We start from the raw sequence: 24,871 nt of genomic DNA, 5'->3' as shown, positions 1-24,871 counted from the left end.
CAAGGCACCGGTTGAACATGTGTATCAAAAAGCTGCATATTGCAATTCATTTTAAATGTATACATTTGTGACCCTGGACCACAAAACCAGTTGGGTATATTTGTAGCAATAGCCAAAAATACATTGTATGGGTCAAAATTATCGATTTTTCTATTATGCCAAAAATCATTAGGATATTAAGTAACGACCATGTTCCATGTAGATATTTTGTACATTTCCTACTGTAAATATATCAAAACTTGATTTTTGATTAGTAATATGCATAGCTAAGAACTTCATTTGGACAATTTTAAAGGCAATTTTCTCATTATTTAGATTTTTTTGCACCTTTAGATTCCAGATTTTTAAATAGTTGTATCTCTGCCAAATATTGTCCTAACAAACTATACATCGATGGAAAGCTTATTTATTCAGCTTTAAGATGATGTATACATCTCAATTTAAAAACAAAATTTACTCTTATGACTGGTTTTGTGGTCCAGGGTCACATTTACTAGTGCAGTAGGACAAAGATTATATTGGAGTCTGTTGGCGCAATTCTGCTCGATCACTATATTCTAAAACTGATGGGTTAAAAACAACACAGCGCTGGGTGAAATATGGGCAAACCCAACAACTGGGTTGTTTTGACCCAACGATTGAGTTAAATGTTTAACCCAGACTTCTGGGTAGTTTAACTCAACTGTTGCTTAAAAATGACTATATTTTCTACTTAAAATGAACCCAAAATAGGTTGTAAAGTAACGTTTATTAATATGTTCAATAAATCAATAGTCATTTACTAATAAGTTGAATAAATAATAATTAAATAATAAACTAAAAATAAAAAAATTGCTTATTAATAAATGATTATTTCTGATGCTTCTAGCAATTATGCGTCTGATTTTTAATTCACAACCTATTTTGGGTTCATTTTAAGCCAGCCATATAGTGATTTTTAAACAATAGTTGAGGTAAATAAAACTACCCAGAAGCTTGGGTTCAACATTTAACCCAAACGCAGGGTTAAAACAACCAAATCGCTGTGTTTGTCCATATTTCACCCAGTGCTGGGTTGTTTTTAACCCAGTGTAGTCAAAATATATCACAACCTGCTGCTTTCTGGTTCTCATTGTTCTGTAAAAACAGAAAATGTGGCATTGTTGCTTTAGGAAACTTTTTTTATACCTGACCTGAAATATAAATAGTCATTAGAAGTGGCTTAAATAATATTATTGACCTTAAAACTAGTTGTTTAGAGTTTAGGTTACTTGACAAAACATTTTTTAAGGAGTTAAATGTTCAAACAAAAATGTAAATTCTATAATTATTTAAATCATTTACTGACCCTCATGTTGTTCCATACACAAAAATAAGTTTTTTTTTTTAATGTCTTGTCTTGCCTTTTGTCCGTAATTAAAGTAAAACAGTTCAGTCTGTGTAAATAATGACAGGATTTACATTTTTGGATGAACAATCCTGTTAAGTCCAAAAGTCTAAATATTTAGAACTCTCAGAGGGAATGTTAAGATTAAGAATTCACATTGTTCATTTTGCTTTGAGTAGCCTCTCCTCTCTCTGTCATTTGTCTTTTGCTCTCTATCTGTTTATCTCACTGTGATTATTTACATATTCATAAGGCTACTCACCCTTCAGGGCACACCTGACGTTGATGTTGATGTGTACAAGGTTGGTAACGACAGCAACATTTACAACCAAACCAATGTCGCTGATTTAACCAGTGCCATCTGCAAATTCAGCATTCAGGTTCATCTTGGCTGGTTTTTACCACAGGCACAGCTCAGACAAGACGCACAGACATTTTAAGATGTTAAAACGGCTGAGAAATAAAAGGATTTCTTTCAATTTGCAGTAATAAATCACTGAGCATAAGGCCCATTAGCTTGTAGTATCAGCTGCATGACTGGAGAAACATCATTATTGGTTATGTCAGCTGAAAAATGCTGGCCACCTATGCGTACATTTAGCCCACTTTCCCCCCGCTTTACACATTTTTTCTCTACTTAATCGACCGTATTTCATTTTCGTATTCCTCCTCCTCCTTTCTCGTGGTGTCACTGAGCTTTAAAGAGGCCCACAGCGCAGGGCAATTACAAAGGGTGTTGCTGATCCTCCTCTGTAGACCTAGTGTTTTCTGGCAGGACTAGAGAGATGAGTTCACTCTCGTGCAGTCAGAGGGTCCTGTCCCCGGCCACTGTAGCCCCACAAGCTGTTCTTCTCAGTGGCAAACCTCATTAAAAATGCAGAGGGTTTTAGTTTGAGTTTAAGTGTGTTTGTGTGGGTTAGGAAGCAGATGGCCCATGGGAGAGAGGGTAAGGGGGAAAACCCCATCTCCAGCAGATGCTAGTTTAACGAGGAGAAGAATAAGGAGATTAGGGTAACCAACCTGGGAATGGAACTTCACCCAAATGAAAAAGAAGAGAAATTACTACACTATATTAAAAAAAAAAAAAAAAAAATCCAGAATATATGTGTTTTCCAGTATGCACTGGATGACAGAGATACATGAGCTCAAGTTTATTTGTATAATGCATTTCCACACACCGATAGCTTCTGTTTTGCTTTAAATAAATTTAACTTTGGTGTTTGTAATAAATGTTGTTTATAATAAATGCCACTATATATTCTGCAATCCTGTTCTGTTCTGAACTAGAACTAGGGGGTGGACTAAAATACATGTTTATAGTGTTTAAATAAATGTTTAATTCAATTTACTGGTATTTTACATTACTGCAGTATATAATAGATATAATAGTCTTTTTTTTTCTTCTCTCAACAATGCAGTTTTGACACTCTGTAATTTATTTTCTGGAAAATGCGGTACTACGTGCTTAGAGTGTAGTGAAAACAAGCTTCTCATCTTTAAATCTCTGCTTTTTGAATCGACCTTCTATCATTCAAGCTTATTTTCTTGGCCTTTTAACAAAAATCTTCTGGAAAGTTTTATTTTTCTTGAAGACAAAAGGTTTGGACATGTTTGCTTTGAGAAGCAATTGAGTTTATTGAGTTGCTGGTTTCAAAGATTGATCGTTCCTCTGCTATTGATTTGACTGGATGACACTAAATGAAATTAAGACTGTGGTTAGCCTTCCGTTCATTGTCTTAACCCAATCAGCTTGTGTAAGATTTTCGACAGCTATTTCCTAGTGCAGTGTCATAGAGGGAAGCAAAATTCTGATGGATTAAACTGCTGTTGAACTGCAAGTCATTATAGAAGCATCTACGTGGCTTGGTTCAAGCCATTATTTTAGGTTCTTAATTAAGTAGTCAACACACTCCCGGGCTACTGCCGAGGTGATAAAACGAACAGAAGGACAATGATTTCAGTGATCTTCATCGGTGAGGTCTAGTACACCCAGTCTTTCTTTTGATTTTGCTCTGAAAGCAGAAGGAAGAGGCATTGTTCAAAGGTTGTGTGTGTCAGGGCCTAATGCAGAAGCCAGTCAGAACTCTCAGTTCTGTTTAGTTCCAATTCACTTGATTTAAATCGGCTGGAGCGGCGGTCGCAAATAGAGTTGTTACATTCCAAAGAATCTAATTTCGACACTTATTTTGTGTTTTTGGAAGGCTGTTTGACTCTCTCGTGCACTTTTTCTTGTTCTTTCTCTGTGCTTCTGGGTGGGTGGGGTCTGTGCAGGGACTGTAACCCCTGGAGCTGAGCTCTGGCTCAGAGACAGCTGCAGAGCTGTAGAAATGCTGATATGGTTGCCAGGCCTGCAGGGTTCAACTATAATTCCTTTTAAATGTAGCCACTGCTACATTCCAGCACATCATCTAAGAGGTAGGAGAGACGCATTTTTATTTAGCCGGAAGTGAGTCCAACGTTCAATCAGTAACAAGATGAAAGGCACAGCTGTGAAACACCAGGGAGATGTTGAAATGCAGCCTGTGATATGGTGGACTTACAGTACGTTGGTGATCTGATGCTGGAGTGAGAAAGCTTATGACTGAATGACAGCTGTGCTGAGAAAATACAAATGAAGTCTGAATCGTCATTATATAATGCATTTAACACCTTTCATGTAGAAGTATGAACTGTGCGTGCATATAAAGGTGTTTGCAGGAGGATGTGCTGCCATCCACTTTTTTATTGTTTATTAGATCTCTCTGGGCTTTTCAAGGCTGTTACGCACAATGCTAAATCTACTTCAGAACAGTGCATTTCATCTTGTAGATTTGATTCAAATCTAGGCATAGTGAGCTCCACATTAAATTACATTTCACTAGAAGAAAAGTTACTCTACATTTGTGCTTCACCTTATGCTGAAGTCCACAAACCTTAACTATGTTCAGCGGCAATGTAGAACCTCAGTGAATCACTGAAAAGCTGGTGAGATTTAGGAAAATGAGAACGAGGCAGTACCTGGGGTTATGCTGGAGTAATATTACCAGGATGAATAATCCATAAAGTGTTGGCACAGGACTGCATACATTTAGGGAAGTAATACTGATTCCATTAAATATTAACAGCCATATTTAATGAGTATAAATCCACTTATGCACTTTTTTTTCCATGCCTTGATAATTTACTGACTAAAACCAATATATATTTCAGTTGAATAAAGTTTTAACACTAGCTCTATTTCAGCTTTAATGTATGCAAGTCTGGACTCATAATGGAGAATAAAATTTATAGGTTAGATCATGTGCAGAGCAGACATTTTTCTTCTTCCCAGAGAAGTGTGGTCCTGTTACTAGTTCTTACTAAGCATTGTGAAAATGTTGTGTAAAGATTGTCTTGTTTTGTTTATATTTTGCTGTAGCATTTAGAATGTGTGGGCTGTTTGCGTGGTTGAACTTTTGAGAGGTTACATTTGCTATTATTTTATTACTTTTCTTGCAGTGTTTATTGTGCATAGCATTTACAGCAATGTGTATACGAATAAACAAGTTATATTTTTTGTGCAAATGGAATCAAAACAGGCTTTTAGGAAGTATAGCAGGCAAGATAGAGCAGGCAAATGAATGTTTTTAAGCATCTTGTCAGTGTGAATGTTTACTCAAGGACACAACTGAACCAGTTTTTCCACTGGTTGTGTGTAGGCAGCAGTAAGCTGATTATTTGTTGATTATTTTTCCAGGCCTATTGTCTTCTTTTAGCAAAAAGTCAAAGTAAGATTAATGTCAGAGTGTAACAAGGTAGTTATAAAAGAAGCAAAGCCAAAAAGCATTCAGTCTCAAAAATGACCAATGCAACACTTCAAAACCGTAGGCAACTATAAACTGTACAGATATTATAAATCTATAAATCTATACTGCTTTCATCACACTAAATATGCAGTCAACAATTTCTATTCTTCAAGTGAATTGGTTCTTAAAACATTTTATACAGTAATTCCAGACCTGAAATTTGTTTGGCTGTGCAGCATTTCAGGAGTACTTATATACAGTCTAACAGCGCTGGGACATTTCCTTGTTTGCATTACTCCGCATTCAAAACAGGCTGCATGTGTCTCATTTCGAAGCCTGTTCCTTCCAGAGAAAGCTTTTGCTGGCCACATATGTCATCTAATTTAAAAAAACAACCACTATAACGCTGATTCAAATTCCTTGTGTGGTGTAAATTACTATAATTTCTTTCTTACTTGGGAATGTAATAGTTACTTTTCTGAAATAAGATGACGTATATGGTCGGCAAATGCAATCTTCGGAGGTAGCAGCCTTCAAAATAAGACATAGTCTCTGTCATTATGTGCAGTACAATGCTATTTGAACTGTTTCTGTTATGTCTGTTTATCTCAGAAGAAGTTGTAAGAGTAGTATGCTATTCTAAGATGTCTGTATGAATTGATTTGTTGGAAAATATGTCCGTAGATGCAGCAATATTTCTATAGATACACAACAAGTAACTGGAATTAAATTTTTCTTTTTTTATGTAAGTTAGTCCAGCCTGGTCTCATTGTTTATACGCAAGTATTAGTATGTAATGTTTAAAAGCACAAAACGTACATTGATGCTGAAATGCACAATTTGGATGTTTTAATGCAATTTAATTCATATGTATTTTTAGCTAAAATGCATAAAATATTTATGAATCTTTTAAGATATTTATATTACTGCATTTTTATCATTTTATCGATGTGATTTATATTTTTAGACCCCTTAACCTACCCCTAAATCTAAACCTACCCATTTTATAGCCAATATGAAAATAATAGCCTATATAAAATGTAATCGACTGAAATATTCAGGGAAATTACCATTTTAGAAACAATATAGCATTGAAAATATATTTTTTATAGTCGTTTCTACCACTAAACCTAACCATAACTATTTCTTTACAGTACAAAGAAAACATGACAGACCGATAAGTGCAATCACAATAATTTATTTATTGCAAAAATGTCAATAACAGTATCAAAAGTCATCCAAATGATGATGTGTTGCAGCCACAGTCCTCCATGGTGGAATACAATAGTTTTGAGGTGCAGAGCAGAGATGTAATTTGTTAAATGATGAAAATATTATCCCCATCCACTTCATGAAGGATTTTCTCATTCAAACACACATCACCAGAAGCAAGGCATGTCGCAATCTGTGATGACGCAGCCAAGAGCCAATGAACATTTGATTTTTCTGCCATAAACTTGTTGTAAAGCGTCTTGAAGCAAATTTTTTTGAATTTGTAACAAGCGCGTCTGCTGCTCAGAATAAAGATGAAAATCGCTGAATAAAGGCTTGAGTTTGGTTATGTTCCTCGCAGTAGTACAGATTCTAAAGATTTGGACTGAATATAATTAAAAAGTTAATGCTGCGATTTCAATATTCAGGATTAATTTATACATCTGTAAAGTTATTCACACGTAAATAATCTACGTTTTAGGAGTCAGAATTGTAGGTTAAAATGCCAAAAAAATATGTCAGTATTATACGTCAAAATGCTGTAAACACATTAGTATTGTACGTTTTAGTGCCTCACTTTACCACACTTTAATGCCACATTTTAAGTAAAATACATACAAATTCTCATGAGATCACGTTGGTTAGTCAAAGTTAGTAAAAACAATGTTATGATTTGAAATAAAACAAACTGAAATAAAATATGAAAATATTTTTACAAGTTTAAGTACTAAAACTTTATTTAAAAAAATAAAATAAAAATGAAAACACACAACAGAATAACTACAACTTAAACTAAAATGAAAACAGAAAAAATATATATAAAAAAATGAATTAAACCTATAATATATTAAATAATAGTTACACTGGTGTGATGAAGATTTGACGTTGATAATTTTGCATAGTACGACCTTTGAGTATCAGGACTCACCAAGCTGATAGACCATGATTACCTATGGGACACGGATTGACAGAATCAAAACTGTGCTAATATAAAAAAAAAATATATATATATATATATAAATTATGCATTATGTAAGCAATAGCACACAAACATGAAACATACAATTTGGATCTATTTTAACATTTAAAAAGTAAAAATGTCTATGTATGTATGTCTATGTATTCTCAATAATCTTTTATGTCATTAAGATATTTGTATCTATGCATATTTATCATTTTATCGATAAGCGATTAAGATTTTTAGACCCCTTAACCGACCCCCAAACCTAAACCTACCCATTTTGTAGTGAATATAAAAATATATAAAACTCTATCAATGTGGGTGTATTTTACCATTTAAAATGTAAAAATGGCTACGTATTTTTAGCTAAAAAAAGAGGTAAAATAATATCCAAATTGTACGTTTTCATGCTTGTGTTGAGAAATACATAAAAATCACCAATATATTGAGCACCCTTTAAGACAAGAAAAAAAAAATGTTTGGCACATAGCAGTGCTTGTTGATGTATGTGACATTCAGAAAGTGGTATTAAGGCTAAATCTACATGACTTTGTTGATATTGATGTTGAAATTTGTTGATATACCCAAGCTAATTAATATGCCATATGTCCAACTTACATGCCTCCTGTAATTGTTTGTACCTTATTTACTTACGTTGCTGCACTTGTGACGCTAAAGATCACTTCCTCAATACATGCAATCATCGGAGACTCAATCAAGCAGGTTGTGTCAAACAAAACATGAGATGGGTAGACAGGCACATCTTACTACAAGCTGTGACTCACGTATCACAGAGGTTACTGTCTATCAGCTTGTCGAGTCCTGATGCTCACGTGCTTTAGTGCTATTTTCCTCACCACTGGACCCCTGGAGTGATCAAAGGCCATTATTAAAATGCAAACTTATCAAAGTCAAACCTTCATCACTTAAATTAAATCATTTCAAGCTTGGCTGGCTCTCCTCTTCTCTGCCTCCCCTTCATTTTTCATTTCCATCCCTTGCCCATCCTCATTTCAGGAAGACGATCTGCCACTCACGCAAAATTGCTTCCATTTGCATAACTGATGCTTCATTTGGGCTGGGACTGTTTCCGTGGCGATGTCACCGCACAATAGCGAGGCGCTGACAGCAATAACGAGCGAATGGAACTCTCCCACCTCTCAATTTAGGGATCAATCTTGCAGTCAAGGACAAGTGTTCCTTAAGTTGACATTTCCTTTCCTTCACCCTCTGACTGAGCAGATGTTCAGGCTTCAACTGTCTGCAGTGCTCTGATAGTAAGTCACCGAATAATTTATTCAGCATTCAGGATCGCCTTTTAAGATACCGGTCTGCATATTCTATCAGCGTCCATATGTTCTCTTTATTGTTTTTGGCTCGTCTTTTTACCGTGTATGTTTTGGTCAAGGCAGAACAGTAAAGTTTAATGAGGTAGAATTATAATGATGTTTTGATGCTGCAAATCTTCCAAGATTCCATCACATCTTCTTCTCAGTGAACATCAGCTGAAGTGTATTTGTTTTAAAGAAAAGAACTCAAAAGTGGCATCGACCATCTGAACCCAAAAAGAGTTGTAGCTTTTGACATGCCAGGCAGCCGCAAAGAGGACGCAGACTGGGAGGCGCTTCGTAAATTGCGATGGTCTCTTAGAATGAGCAATATTGCCACTGACATTTCAGTAGCCGACAGATTCAGCTGAGCAGTTATTACAAAAACCAAAGCTGACAGGTTTGCTGTCGCTCCCTAGATGCTGTGGCGCATTGTGAAGTGCATTAGAGAGATCTTCTCCTGCAGCAAGGATTTTTTTAAGTGTTCTCTTCTAACTCATTAACCACTCTCTGCTAACCTCACTGTGCACTCCACAAACCCAGGAAAATGATGTGATGAAATTCTTTTAATTTCCACAAACAATTTAATTCTTCCCAAGCGAAGATTAAGCTATTAAAAGATTGTATCTTCACAGGCTTTGAAGAAAGTTTTTCAGAGGCTATCTTCTGTACTGTTTTCAGAAAGTGGTGCTTTCACATATCTATTTCAATTTGTTTTCTATTCATGTGCAAAACATGAAAGGCATGTAGATAGGTGAGCAATTAAGTGGTTATTTCAAGTTTTAAATGAAAAAGGCTTTGTAGGATTTAGAAAAATACCTTGCGTTTTCATTCTCCAGCTAAGATTTTGTAAAAGAAGTGCTACGCTACAGTAGATCAGGCCTATTACACAGGACTGAAGTCTTTGATCAGGGCATAGCGATGTGCTCATGTTCCCATCCCCGTTGTAATAGGACTTTCAAAGTGAATCAGATGCTATTTAATTATTTAAATGCCCTCAGTATACTGTACTGCTCTTTTCTCAGTGTGCGGAAATGCTTTTCTGCTTATAGTTTACAAAGTAATATGGGAAACATACTGTATCGGTGTTCTCTGCATTGCCTGTGAACCTTTAAGAGACCTGTTCTCTTGATCCACTGTATGCTAAAAGTTATTTTGCTTTGATATCAAATTTTCTCTTTGTGTCAAAATCTGTAGGGAAAATGTATGACTAATCATAGTTATTATTCTTTCATCCCCTCTCCCTTTCTACTTTAAAGTATGAGGGTCATAAGAAAAAAAGTATAAGAGCTGACATGAGTGGGAGAAGGACGGCACAAATTTGACTGACACCTGGGAATGACTTAGTAAAAAAAGAAGCTGTCAAGAATAGGGCAAAGTAGTATCACAAACTTGGAGTTGAGTGTAGTCTTTTAAGACCAACATTCTTTATTATTTCACTTTAAATTGGTGCTACTTTCCATTTTTTATGATTTATATTGTGACCATAGAGTGCCTTTCAACCCTCACAGTACTCAAAAATTTTGGTCTTAATTTTCCATTCGCTTTATGTCATGTCATAAATAGTAGACACTCAAACATATTAGCTGAGCTCCCACACATTTATTTTTAGATAATTATAGGCCATTATTCGAAGCATAAACCATAAGATATGTCCACCCTGTCATGAATATATATATTACTGTTAAATACATTTTAATTGCAATATTAAGATGCAAATGATATTTTCTGAAAGGTATAACGTCCAACGCTATCTCACAACAAATTCGTACATATTTTACAAGGTGGCTAATTTGTATGATTTCAGTGACGGGTAGGTTTAGGGGCGGGGTTAGGTGAAGGTCATTCATATGAATTCATACGTATTGTGCAACTTGTAAAATACGTGTTTTCACTAAAATCGCATGAATTTGTATGAGTGAGGTTGTACGAATTAGCCACCTTGTAAAATATGTACAAATTGCAGTGAGATCAAGCTGTAATGTCCCTTTCCTAAACAGGGTTATTTGTTTGCTTTAAAATTGTAAATACATAAAAGATTTTATTTAAACCATGTGTTTTTAAAGAAACTCATGCAATTCGCAGATATATATTTTTATTATATATATGTATATATATTTTTTTATTTGAAGAAAACTGTAGTATTTGGATGCAGTTTTTTGTTTGCATGTTATTGCCCCCACACCTACAGGTGCATCTCAATAAATTAGAATGTCGTGGAAAAGTTAATTTATTATCGACTGCTGATCTGTCCAGAAGACAATCATTAACACCCTTCACAAGGAGGGTAAGCCACAAACATTCATTGCCAAAGAAGCTGGCTGTTCACAGAGTGCTGTATCCAAGCATGTTAACAGAAAGTTGAGTGGAAGGAAAAAGTGTGGAAAAAAAACTTCATAAGGAACGGACTGAGGCTGGGGCCAAGGCATCAAGAGCCACCACACACAGACGCGTCAAGGAATTTGGCTACAGTTGTCGTATTCCTCTTGTTAAGCCACTCCTGAACCACAGACAACATCAGAGGCGTCTTACCTGGGCTAAGAAGAAGAAATGGACTGTTGCCCAGTGGTCCAAAGTCCTCTTTTCAGATGAGAGCAAGTTTTGTATTTCATTGGGAAACCAAGGTCCTAGAGTCTGGAGGAAGGGTGGAGAAGCTCATAGCCCAAGTTGCTTGAAGTCCAGTGTTAAGTTTCCACAGTCTGTCATGATTTGGGATGCAATGTCATCTGCTGGTGTTGGTCCAATGTGTTTTTTGAAAACCAAAGTCACTGCACCCGTTTACCAAGAAATTTTAGAGCACTTCATGCTTCCTTCTGCTGACCAGCATTTTAAAGACGCTGATTTAATTTTCCAGCAGGATTTGGCACCTGCCCAAACTGCCAAAAGCACCAAAAGTTGGTTAAATGACCATGGTGTCGGTGTGCTTGACTGGCCAGCAAAGTCACCAGACCTGAACCCCATAGAGAATCTATGGGGTATTGTCAAGAGGAAAATGAGAAACAAGAGCCAAAAAAATGCAGATGAGCTGAAGGCTGAATTGAGGCAGTAATTAAAGCAAAAGGAGCCAAGTATTGAGTACATATACAGTAAATGAACATACTTTCCAGAAGGCCAACAATTCACTAAAATGTTTTTTTTTTATTGGTCTTATGATGTATTCTAATTTGTTGAGATAGTGAATTGGTGGATTTTTGTTAAATGTGAGGCAAAATCATCACAATTAAAAGAACCAAAGACTTAAACTACTTCAGTCTGTGTGCACTGAATTTATTTAATACACAAGTTTCACAATTTGAGGTGAATTACTGAAATAAATGAACTTTTCCATGACATTCTAATTTATTAAGATGCACCTGTAGCTATTGAACACACTGGATTATATGGATATGATTGAATTATTATTTAAAATATTATTTTAAAATATTAAGATGGCAGGGTGGACCAGCACATGACAGTTTATTGAAACATTTATTCAACATATGACAATGAAACATTTATTCAACTAATATAATAATAATAAATAATATAATTATTTTAGCAATATTAAAATGAATGCTATGTCCACCCTATCAAGTCTAAGTGGCCAACAGGTTGGACATTTTGAGCTTCAATTAGCATATAAGAACTGTGACTAGCTAAATAGTCTGGTTTTTAAAGAGAATTTGGTATATTTAAATTTCACTTCTGGCATATTTTATGTCGACAGCGCGGGCATGTTAAGCTTAGAAAAAACAAGTAAGCAAACTCATACGAAGAAAATTTGTCAATTTAAAAGTCACCAACTTACTCACAGCCGTTGAAGTTCCTACCACTAAAGAGACAAAAAATCTGATGAAAAGATGTCATTAAAGGGGATGGCCTTTTCTTAAAGGGGCAGATTCCCCAATACGACAGGGTGGACAACCATTCAAGAGACATAGACAAACTCTTCTCGTATCGTTTTTATTACCAAATGGTCAGTACACTCAAATTAAGTAATCTCTTATTTAACAAAATATTAATAGGAGAACAAAATTTTAACATTTTATGATTTGACTATATTCTAATCTCATTCAAATTTAATGAGCAGTGCATGGGACATAGCACAATAACATGCATCCACCTACACAAAACTTAATAAAATCTGTAAATGTATCTAAAGATCCAAGTAATGCTTTAGATATGAATATACAAACTTAGCCTAATATAACACACCCTTTCATAGTCATTTTTATGTTAAGTTATCATGGCAAATGACTTATTTATGCATAGGACACCAAAAGGCACCCTACAGTGATATTGAGCCATTATGACTTCTTGGAATGCATTTTGTCTAGAGTATAATTGTAATTGTTCCAGAATTTCTTTCCTGACATGATAATGAATTCTGCTTTGATTATCACATGAATGTAGCTATAAGGATTTGAATACCTTGTTAAATCTGCCTACGCTTACGCAAAAAACAACATAAAATATGCTAATTTAGGCAATTACTCATTAGCTTCTTAGAATTTGCAATTAAATCCTAATATTAATGCCATCATTTTTCTCATTAGCTTCCACTTAATGTAATTAAAGCATCCGGAAGCATATGTTGCAATATTTGGTCATTTTCTTGAGCTGCCTGCAAATTGAATGGACAGAGTTTAATTAAGCTCATGCAAGTTTATGATATTTACATCATTCGATTGCCTCACCAGAGGTTTAAGCATACAAACCAGATAATAACGCCAACAAAATGTATCAATTAGACATTAGTAGATCAACAATACTATTCCACTATTGAATTGAAAATAAACTCTTTTGGTGGAGTCCTTGTTTGACTTGTACATAATGAGATTCTGCGTTTTGAATTATTCTGAACTCACTTCAACTGTTGAAATCTTGTACTTATAAGGCAACGTGCTGTATGTACTCTGTGAAGTTTTTCATCTGTGTAGCATATTATAAATAACCTCTTTGTTTAGGATATGAGCCATCGAGCATACAGAATGTCACTGTGTTTTGTAAATTGTAGGTCCTTGAGGGCACTTCATGTGACACATTATGGATAACAGAATAATCCACTTGCCCTTGAAAGGGAGCATTCTTGAGAAGACTCAGCGAACTGAACGAACCTCCCTCGCATAAAATGGAAATAGCCTCTTTGTGATGGGGTACTAAATAATATAGAAGGTTAGTGGAAATGATGGCAGCGTTTTTATTGGGCATCCACATAATGGCTTTCCTACACCTGCTTGTTAGGAGGGAGTTCACAGTCTCTTTAATGAGGACTCACAGATTACGAACATTTACAGGGGTCAGTTCCCTCCAAGTGGATGATTTTCTCCTTTTTCCTTTCATTTTTTTAAACTCCCTGTTAAAGTTTTGAAGTATGCATATGATTTGCCATACATTTGTATTCAATTACAACTAAATCAATAATTACAAATTGAAAACAGCCAATAAAAGACTAAAGGCTTGGTGGCCTGTCTCCATGTGTATGCTTTCTGTGCATGTCCCAGCAGCCTCCCATCCTTTCAAGCGGAACGGTGTCAGCAGGCAGCCATTACACGGGCCACTGTCAGTAGCATCCAACTCCAAAATAGCTCCTCTTGCAGTGCTTGCCCGGTTGGTTTCAGTGTCTGGCAGAGCAGAGAAGGGCTGGGTACTGTAACTCACAAAGTAGACAGATGAGTCCTGCTCAGAGTGGGGCCCTCTCTCCATCTGCCCATGTAACAGAGCACAGGTGGGGAGGACATATCTGATCCTTTGTGCATCGAATTAATGAGCAGGTCCAAGGAGTGCGTTTATGTATGTGTTTGTGTTTTGTGTTTGGAGCAGTGTTATTTTAGTATTATAGTTTTTGTTAATATTTTGAGTTTATTTTGATTTATTTAATTTGCTATTTTAGTACTAAAATAAGAAATGTTGGCAACTATTTTTTTTTTCAGTTTCTGTTATTTCAAGTAATGAATTTTTTTTTTAAGGTTTAAATTTTAGTTAAAACATTAAAAGTCTGTCATTAGAGGATTAGTTCACTTCTAAACAAAAATTTATAGATAATTTACTCACCTTTTTGTCATCCAAGATGTTCATGTATTTCTTTCTTTAGTCGTATCTCCATATAGTCTTTATCTCCATTTAGTGGACTTCAACGGTACCCAAGTTTGAACTTCCAAAATGCAGTTTAAATGCTGCTTCAAATGGCTCTAAACGATCCCAGCTGAAGAAGAAGGGTCTTATCTAGCGAAACAATCAGTCATTTTCTAAACAAATTGACAATTTATATACTTTTAAACCTCAAATGCTTTTCTTGCTTGTGTAATCCAGGTCAATACAGTTAGGGTTTAATGATAACAATCCTGTTTTGATGTGGTCGTTCAGCTTGTGATCGTGATACTCGATATATATAACTTTTCTTTATGAATTAGCCGATATTCATATTTAAAGGGGTCATCGGATGCCCATTTTCCACAAGTTGATTCTTTAGGGTCTTAATGAAAAGTCTATAATATTCTTTGGTTAAAAATTCTCAATGGTAGTGTAAAACAACATCCTTTTTACCTTTCCCAAATCAGCTCTGCTCACCCCGCCCCTCTCTTCTCTCTGTGGAGTGACAAGCCTGTTTACTTTAGCTGCATTTAGCTGTGTTTAGCCGCTAAACTTGCTAACTAGCACATTATTAGGAAAGGCGATTGCAAAGATTCGTAAAAAAAAACCCTCTTATACTCACTTCTGCTGTAAGTGAAGCTGGATCACGAATGATTTGCGTGAACATAGACAAATATATGTAGATCAGGAGGCGCATTCCCTTCACAAACAAACGTAATCCACTGCATCTTCAGCAGCTCAGATGTCGGGAGTAAATGACGACCACTATGTTCATTATTACATCCAGCAACACAACAACTCAATCGCTCAGTCGGAGATATTCTTGTCTAACTTACATCCCTGCTCAGGCATCAAAACATGGAGGTTGGACTGTTACAACTGATCTGAGGTAGGACGCTCATGGCAATCAACTATCGTGGGAGCGGCCTCTGTCGGTGTGACGCCACTGATTTGAAAAAGGGAATATTATTTTTACAGATTAATTAAAAACCACTGCATGGATTTTTATCATTATAGGGTAGATTTGTACATACACTGCCAACACACATTAATGTTCAAACAACATGTAAAAGTGAACTTTGCATCCGACGACCCTTAAAAAAAAAAAGGGAAAAAAAAAAACATTTAGAGAACTATGAAACTATTTTATTTAAGATGTGGTCACATTTACTGTTGCTCTATGAAATTTTGCGGTCAAAATCCAGTCAATCCAGTAGGAATTTGCACAACTGTGAATTGCATGAGAGCAAAAAAATTCATTACGCAGATTTCACTTGTGTTCAAATTGGTCATGCAAATTTGCCTCACTGCTCGAAAGAAATTCTGATTAGTTTGAAAGTGACAGCTGTTCTTTATACATCTCATCGCTATTCACAATGTACAATTGGCCTTTTGGCATGTAAAATATTGCTGATGCTTGGAACACAGTATGTTATGCATTGCTATTGAAGCAAACTAGCCTTCCATTTTTAAATAAAGTATTCAATTATTTAAATATAATCAGCATGATTATGTTTAAATAATTTAATACTTTATCTAAAAATGGAATGTACCATTTGCACATCCAGCAACAGCTCACAGTAATACAGAGACTAAACTTCTTTGTCTTCAGGTGACATTTTCATTTGTGGAGCATATAGCTATCAATAAAAAATAAGCTGTATATAAAATTTTGTGAATCAGAGTTTAAAAGGCATTTATAGATCATACTGCATCCCTTTTAGGTATTAAGTAATGAGAATACTATGCATTCATTAAACAGGAAAAGCACTGTAGGGTGCCTAAATTTCATTGAATATTAACAAAGAGCACTGATTTACTTTTTAGACTTAGAGTGGTTTAGGTGAAATTTCTCCAAGAAGGGTAATGAAGTGAAACTATGTTTCATCTGCCCTTGCTCTTTTGAGGAACTGTAAATTTAAATAAAATACAGAAATTCTATCTTTCCTCCACACACACGCATACACAAAAAAACAATCTATTTTTTATTCGGTTTCATTATTTCGTAAAGAGTGCTGTGTGAAGTATGTCGGGTGCTCGTAAAAAAGTACGCTTTGTGAATTATTCAGTGAGCTGTTTTGCATAGCAAAGGCCGGCAGAGAGGAGGGGGTTGTGGAGTCGGGTGAATCTCAAGTTGAGGAATGACACAGTGTTGCTTCCTCCTCTCAGCTTCTCATCACGTTAATTACCGTATCTGGCTCTTGTCGGGGCCACGGTACCTCTCGAATCACAACCACACGCGGACAATTTGTCAGTGGAAAGAAAAGGATATTTGTCTTTGTTTTTCAGAAAGGGATTGATGCGATTAAAGCTACAAATTACAATGGCGATCAGTAAATAACTTTTAGGGATACAAACTTTTGACTTGAGGACTTGATTGCCAGGTTATGTTTAAGGTGTTTTGGGAAGTTGCAAATTAAATAAGAGAACTTAAATAATAGCAATACTCTTTCTCTTGAGATTTAGCTTCATTTGAATTATTGTATGTGAATATCGCACACCTGTAGCACGGGATGGACTCGGAGACGATATAGTCAATTACATCACTTCAAGAAGGACACATTTGTCTGTTTTTCTCTTAATTATTAATGCCAACATAATCAGGAGTCTTACATAAACAGTATAGCTGCTGTAGGGTTTGCTCTGTTTATTTCTGCTACTGTACTCCCAGGGCTATAACAAAATGAACCTCCCCACTCACAAATGGTGTATTGTTGATAGCCTGGAATAATTAGGGTTTCTCTGGTGGGGTTTGGTTTAACGACGCAGGCTCTATCCTCCACAAATGACATCCTCCTCAGAGAGAGGGACTCAGTCAGGACTGAAATAATCAATGATTTGTGGTTTCCATTTTGAGTCTCAGTGTGAAGCTGCTTAGTCCTGCTCCACTGCACAGTACGTTAGCTGTTCGGCTCATCGCTGTTACAGTCATCCTTCCTCTCTGTCTATGAGACGTCGCTGTACACCCACTTTGCATACTTATGGATTATCTATACAAGAGGAAAATAGATAACTTCAACAATACCTACTGGTGCACAGTCAAAATCTCACTCTTAAATAAAGAAGAAAGCCTGCACTTGCAAACAACTTGAGTGTCTTTTATAATTTGGCTACAGTGGTTTATATAGAAATCGATTGGGGAAGGTTTTTTCTTTATTATTAAAGTACAGCTACTGCAGTTTACATAGGAGTTGAGCTTCAATATATTGGCACAGCACTGGCATTAGAAGAATAGTTCTTCCAGACAATCCCAAATATAAAAACATCATTTGCTGAGATAACTTTACAGGTTTTTAAAACATTTTGCCACTTAACCAACTTTTTTCAAATGTCCCTTTTGAGTAATGACAAATTATAAATTCGGTACTTATTTTCTGAATTCGTGATCTGTGTCTGGAATTTCTGCCAGTGCCACATAAGGAGGGAGCTTGCAGGGTCCATTGCTTGTGAATCTATTTTTAGCCATGTGTAATTTAAAGATAATAAGCTCTATTTGCATTTGCCAGCCCTATCAGACAGCACAGACTGTACGGCTTTCTCTGTTTGCCTCCTTATTCACCTCAGATATGCTAACTAACTTTCTTTAATTTGGACTCTCCTTTTTAAATTATTTTATTTAATATTTTTGTTTTGTAAAAGGTGCTTTTAGCAATCCTTATTAAAATGTTGACAAATAAAGAAATTAATAGGATTTTATCATTAGCATATTTTCAATGCATTATATATTTTTAAAGGGTTTTATTAAAGTTCACCCAAAAATGAAAATACTGTCATTTAAAACTCACCTTCATACCAAACCCGTAAGACCTTCGTTCACCTTCAGAACACATATTAAAATATTTTTTTATGAAATTCAAGAGCTTTCTAACCTTCTATAGACAGCAACGCAACTGCCATGTTCAAGGCCCAGAAAAGTAGTAAGGACAATGTTAAAATAGTCCATGCGACATCAGTGGTTCAACCTTAATTTTATGAAGCTATGAGAATATTTTTTGTGTTTTTTATTTCTTCTTTTCTGTGTCAGTTTCCACCATGCATTCACGAGTCTTGACGCGTCAAAGACTGACACGGAATAGAGGAAATTGTTGAATAAATTTATTGTTTTTGTTTTCTTTGCACACAAAAAGTATTCTCATAGCTTCATAAAATTACAGTTGAACCACTGATGTCACATGGACTGTTTTAACGATGTCCTTACAACATTTGGGGCTTTAATATGATAGAAGGGCCCTATGAAAGCCGTTGTATTTTTTCCCCAAATTCCATTTTATTTTTTTCAAAATTCCCTTTTTTCTGTTTTCATTTTTCTGGATTCCATTTTTTTCCATTTAAAATTTTCTGGACTCCTTTTTTAGGGCCCAATGAAATGTTTTATTTTTTCCCACCTTATGTTTTATTGTTACCAAATTCTGTGTTTTAGCATGTCTAATTAGCCTATTTGAATGCATAAAAACAAGTTTAATTTATTCTTGCAATGGCCTTATGAAACGTTTTTTTTCTGCTTATGAAATTAACACATTTTATTTTTTGGCAAGTAAAGGGTATGTACTATTACAATTAAAACACTAAAGAAATATTGTATGATTACTCCTTAAAAAATAAGGTTTTAATAATTTTAGTAGTAGTATTACGTACATTCTGCTGAAAATTAGTAATGTATTTCTGCCACAATATCTTTAAGTTAACCCAAACTTTTATTATGACGGGTTGCCGTGAATACCTTTAAGATATGACACTAGTTTTACTCAAATTAAACAGTGGAATGCTCATGAAGTGCCTCTCAGAGCAGTTCTGTGGATGTTGCTCATGTATTTATGTCTTCATTTAGTGAGACGACAGATGTTGAAAGCTGAAACTGTGAGCGTCATGCGCACTTCAGTTCTAGTAGTAAACAAAACCGCACATCCACACCATTCATTAACACAGAGACACACTGAAAATGCAGGATTCATTTTTAGTCTTTTTGCAGCTTAATATTTACAAATACTAGTCCATATCACAATTTGATTTAAATGTAATGACCCACTTTCGATTAATCCGTCCAAACGTAAAAAATTCTATGACTTTCCACGTTAAATTTTGTTTTTATGACTGGATTCTGCAATTTCATCTGCGTTTTCCACATCGCGGAAATCATGGGGCCTTTATGATAGTTGCATTGCTGTCTATGCAGGGTCAGGAAGCACTTGGATTTCATCAAAAATATCTTAATTTGTGTTCCGAAGATAAACAAAGGTCTTACGGGTTTAGAACGACATGAGGGTGGGTAATTTAAACAGCATATTAGTAATTGATTTTTCCGTTTTATGGCATTTGAACACCATGAACATTAATTTAAACTTTTTTGGAACCACACTTGACTTCATAGAATGTACTACAGTCTCAGTGGAAAAAGCAATTAGCTTGAATTTGTATTTGGTTTTTTGCTCATCTCCTTAGCCATCTAGAATCAGCACGCTTGAAATTAATTGGCCTCCTTCGTATAGACTTCCTGCTAAGTTCCTGTCCTTCTCCTTAACATGAAAAATAAAAGCTTCCCAAATCAAAAGAACTACAAATCAGAAGTTTCTCATCTCAAGCCGAGCCATCTGTCTTCTTTTGTGTATAAAATCGCACCCATGGGTTTGGACCAGCCCTCTCATCTTTTCAATCAAATTCCCCGGCCCGCTGCTTCTGAGTGGCAACTGGCCCACATCTAAGCCTGGTGCTCAATGGAGTTTCTCTGTGGTAAGAAGCTAAATCTGTTGCAGTGAACCATGCCTGATGTGTTAATGGTGGATCCTTTGCTCCCTCTGAAATGCCACACTCCAATCAGCAACCCCAGCTGACTCTTGTTCTTTCGTCCTCCACGCATCCCTTTCACTGTAATTAGCTACAGTGTGCCCACTGATTGGACCCCTTATTCTCTTTGTCTATTAGATGTGTACTGAGAGGCGTCTTTTCTTTCCCCAGGAGGCAGACAGGAAGTGTCATAGAGATTGGGCTTATCACAGAAAGCTAAAAAAGGAACATTTCGCCTCTAATATTGCACAGCGAAGAATGCCTCGTTTTCTTAAATTTGATTTTGCAGAGAATTTACTGACTAGCTGATGAGCTTTGTGAGTCATTGTGATCTAATACGCATTCTTTGGTTGTTAACAAACGAAAACATATCTGTTCTTGATGAGGGGGAGATTAGCATTGTTAATTATGACCTTAAGAGAGGCATTACTGTTCTCTCAGTGAGTGCACTACAGCACTGCTTCTTGTCTTTGAGGGGTAAATCTCTCAAATGGCATATTTCTTGCATTTATTTGATCCAAAGTATAGCAAAAACAAAGCTAAATTTTCAGCATCATTACTCCAGTCTTCAGTGTCCTTCAATGATCCTACAGAAATCATTCTAATATACTGATTTGCTGTTCAAGAAACATTTTTATTATTATTATTATTATTATTATAAATTATCAAAATTTAAAGCAGTTGAATTTTTTTTTTCAGGGAAAGAAATTATAGAAATTAGCAAGTGTAATTTAAATTGATCAAAACTGATAATTAAAATAAATTTATAATGTTACAAAAGATTTCTGTTTCAGACAAATGCTGTTCTTCTGAACATTCTATTCATCAAAGAAACTTGAAAAAATCTACTCAGCTGTTTTCAACTTTAATAATAAATGTTTTTTGAGCAGCAAATCAGAATATTAGAATGATTTCTGACAGTTCATGTGACTGGAGTATTGATGCTAAAAATTCAGCTTTGAAATCACAGGAATAAATTACGTTTTAAAATATATTCAAATAGAACACAGTTGTTTTAAATAGTAAAAATATTTCTAAATTTTACTGTTTTTGCTGTACTTTGGATCAAATAAATGCAGGCTTGGTGAGCAGAAGAGACTTTAAAAAACCTTGACTAGTAGTGTATATACATATAGAGAGGATGTTTTCAACATGCTATGTGAGATATTGGCATTAATATTTCAGGACAAACCTAGAACAAAATGCTTTGCTAAAGGCAAAAACTAAAAAAAATAAAAACAGAAAACAACCTTGATTAGCCTCTTTATTTTCATCCTGGAGACGAGCTCTTTGTTCGGATTTTAAAATATTATTAGTATTATTTTAACAGGTTTTGTAAGATTCACTCTTAGCCATACTGGCAGTAATATCTCAAAACAAAGCTGGAACATATTGCTTTGCTTATGGCAATAGGAAAAAAATAGTTTAATAGAGTCTTTATTTTCATCCTGGAGATCAACTCTGTGTCCTACACTGCATTCTCCTTATTCTGTCTCCCAGCAATCATGAAAGCTTTTTGATACAAGTTAATGAAATAAAATAAATTGGCTTGTAATGCATGGGAGGCTGTAAAGGTAATGGAATTTGAAGAGTGTCAGTGGGAATGGGGAAATGGGGCAGAGATTGGTTGAGGTTTGTGTCCCGAGGGCTGTGAAACATGGCAGCAGTGATATAGAGCAGAGCCAAAGGTATCCAGACGGTAAGGTACTCATTTATACAACCTCCGTCAGACCTTTTATCAATTAAAAAAATTTGATATCATATCATATCATATTATATAAATCACTGTGGTGTAACAAAATTAGGCAATATCGATGACAAATGTGAACACAGTACCTATCTTTGTATTATTTGGCTATCTCTTGGCATTTCCTAACACCATATTTCTATTCTGAGAGTGTTGTAATATTTTCTGTTGCAATGTTTGAGGGAGATATCAAGTGCAGAACGTGTGTGAGATTGAGAGGTTGGTCAGAGACAAACAGAAAAACTCCCAGCAGACTTTACACATTTCAAAAGCTCCTGAGGCATTACTGAGCCTTTAAAATAGAGTTATGTTTAACATGGAGAGGGAGAGAGGGATAGAATGAAAAAGGAAAAGAGAGAGAGTCAACCTGTTTCCAGTTAGAGATGATGAGAATTCTGCTAATGCTGCCTCCTGGGAAGTGATTTGTCATTTTGGTGTGAATAAAATGGAAGTGTTGGACAAAATTATTTTTGAATTTCTTTTTTATTCTACTGCAATTAGAGAAAGAGCAAAGAATGCATGTAAGCTCTGTAATTTATGCTGTATGTATTGCATATTGTTTATCATTCTTCTGTTCCCACAGAGAATTACGGAAAATGTAGTTTGCTGTTAGCTGTATGCAAATTAAACTGTACCGGTGACACTTAGAACTTGTGATAAATACAACTCAATTTTTGTTATGATTCTTTAAGTGTCAAAAAATCCCCAGGGTTCAAAGAAAATCCAACTGGTAATTACTGGAGAACGTAACCTGTACCTGTACCCTCTTCTCATAAATATGATCATTCTGACATGACTTGAAGGCAGCAGCATTTTAAAACTAATTGCATGGTGGAGACGATAATATGTAAATGAGAACAAAAATCACAGGACTCTCATTTCACCCCGATCATGTTTGCTGACCTCAGAGAAGCCTTCCGATTAAAGACATATAGAGATAAATGAGTCCAATCAGGCAAGAGAAAATATGAAAAACTGACAAGGCACACTCCGCATGCACCCGTTAAGTCATTAACATATGCTTCAACGTATTTCATCCACCATTGCACTGGGTTGGAGTGGCAAGCTGTTGATTGCTCATTATGAGCAGTGCCCTTTTTCTCACAATGCATCTCCACAGAATAATTGTTAGGCTGTTGTATAAGAGACTTTGGCCTGAGTCAATGTGTGTGTGTGTGTGTGTGTGTGTGAACATCTGGAGTTCGCCTGGCGTTATTTCTACAGCCCGGGGCAAAAGTCTTCCAGAGCGTGAATGTGCGACTGAGAGAGAGAGAGAGAGAAATAGAGGGGTAATTTGTTTGGTTTGAGCAGAGGGGACGGTAGGGAGTGAAGAGTGCTTAAATTGATTGATTGGTGGCTCGTAGAGTAGTGGACCGGGCCATAATTACTCTTTGTGCCTGGTGTGATAAGGAAATTAATCAAACCATTATGTTGCTCCATTTTATCATCAGGTAGCAATAATTGAATAAACTAACTTCACTTGTCTTCGGAATGACTTTCCTCGCTACGTGTGTTGACTATATTTTGCACAGAAGGTTAGAAGTTTTGCGTTACATCTGTTGGTAGGGGAAAGATTTTCCTGTTGTTTATTATATAAACAAGAGAATGATTCCGAAATGATTCCTTTTTATCATTCCATCTGCCTACCCTTCTGTTCGCCGTCATACCTGTCTATAACTCTGCATCTGTTCTACGGAAGCATCGTGTCCGAGTAATGCGAACTGTGTAAAAATACCCTGCGGTTGAAGTAAGAAATCCAGCGAGATTTTAAAAGATTCACATGCGCAGCGAGGTTGTAACTTTCTGTTGTTATGTCGTTCTTGCGTACCTCCCGCTGAGAAGAACAAATGCGGGAAAGATGGGAGGGCTGGAATAAGCTGCTAAATCAGTCTGATTGTTCTTAAATCCTTCATGTCCACTTGTATCGCTCAGCGGAGCCTTCATGCAGAGTTGGAAATAGGGCAGCCAATTCTCCATTCGGCTCAGCTGTTTGTGGATTTTCTTTTCGCTGGCTACCCCCCCACTCGCTTTCCTTTTCCCCTTCACTCTAAAAGTGTCTCTACAAATCAATTACCTTCCCTTGCTCGTTTGGGATTTAGCGAGGACATTGTCTGTGGCAGATAATGAGGTCTGGTGCTGTGATTTTCTTTCTCCCATGATGCCACACAGGTTATTTTCTCAGTGGAGGCAGCAGGCCTCATGTTGCAGAAATTTAAGCTGGTGTTATTGTCTTCCCATTTTATCAAATAAGAAGCGACGGCTCAGCCTTACGCTGAGTACATGTTACATCAAATCAAGGCCTGACAAATGAATTACTGAAAGTACAGAACTTTGATGCAGTACTTGGATATGTTGTGATATGATGGAGGGTGATATGTTCATATACATTCACATGTAATTGCATATGACAGTGGGTTCTGTTTCTGGACATGTTTGTTGGCCTGCATCAACAGCTGAAGGCATGAATATAAAATGATTTGGGTCAAAATACAAATTTCTCTAGTGCTTGCAATGCTTTCAGTACATCTTTAACCTTCAGTGTTTGTTCAGATTTCCAGCTAATCTGATTTGGTTTAATTTGATGTTTCCAATTCTGATTGGTGAACTTAGGAGGGACGTACATTTTTATGCAAGTTTGTA

At 35.9% G+C, this 24,871-nt stretch overlaps 1 protein-coding gene across 1 annotated transcript in view; it reads left to right on the top strand.

The window, feature by feature from the left end:
* The window catches only part of srrm4 (serine/arginine repetitive matrix 4), a 63,389-nt gene that overhangs the window by 1,642 nt on the left and 36,876 nt on the right, over positions 1-24,871 (top strand). The window lies entirely within an intron of this gene.

This window comes from Labeo rohita, chromosome 5 (assembly GCF_022985175.1).
Source record: "Labeo rohita strain BAU-BD-2019 chromosome 5, IGBB_LRoh.1.0, whole genome shotgun sequence".
NCBI lineage: Eukaryota > Metazoa > Chordata > Actinopteri > Cypriniformes > Cyprinidae > Labeo > Labeo rohita.
Note: the sequence above shows the minus strand (reverse complement) of the source record. Positions and strands in the feature narration are given on the sequence as shown.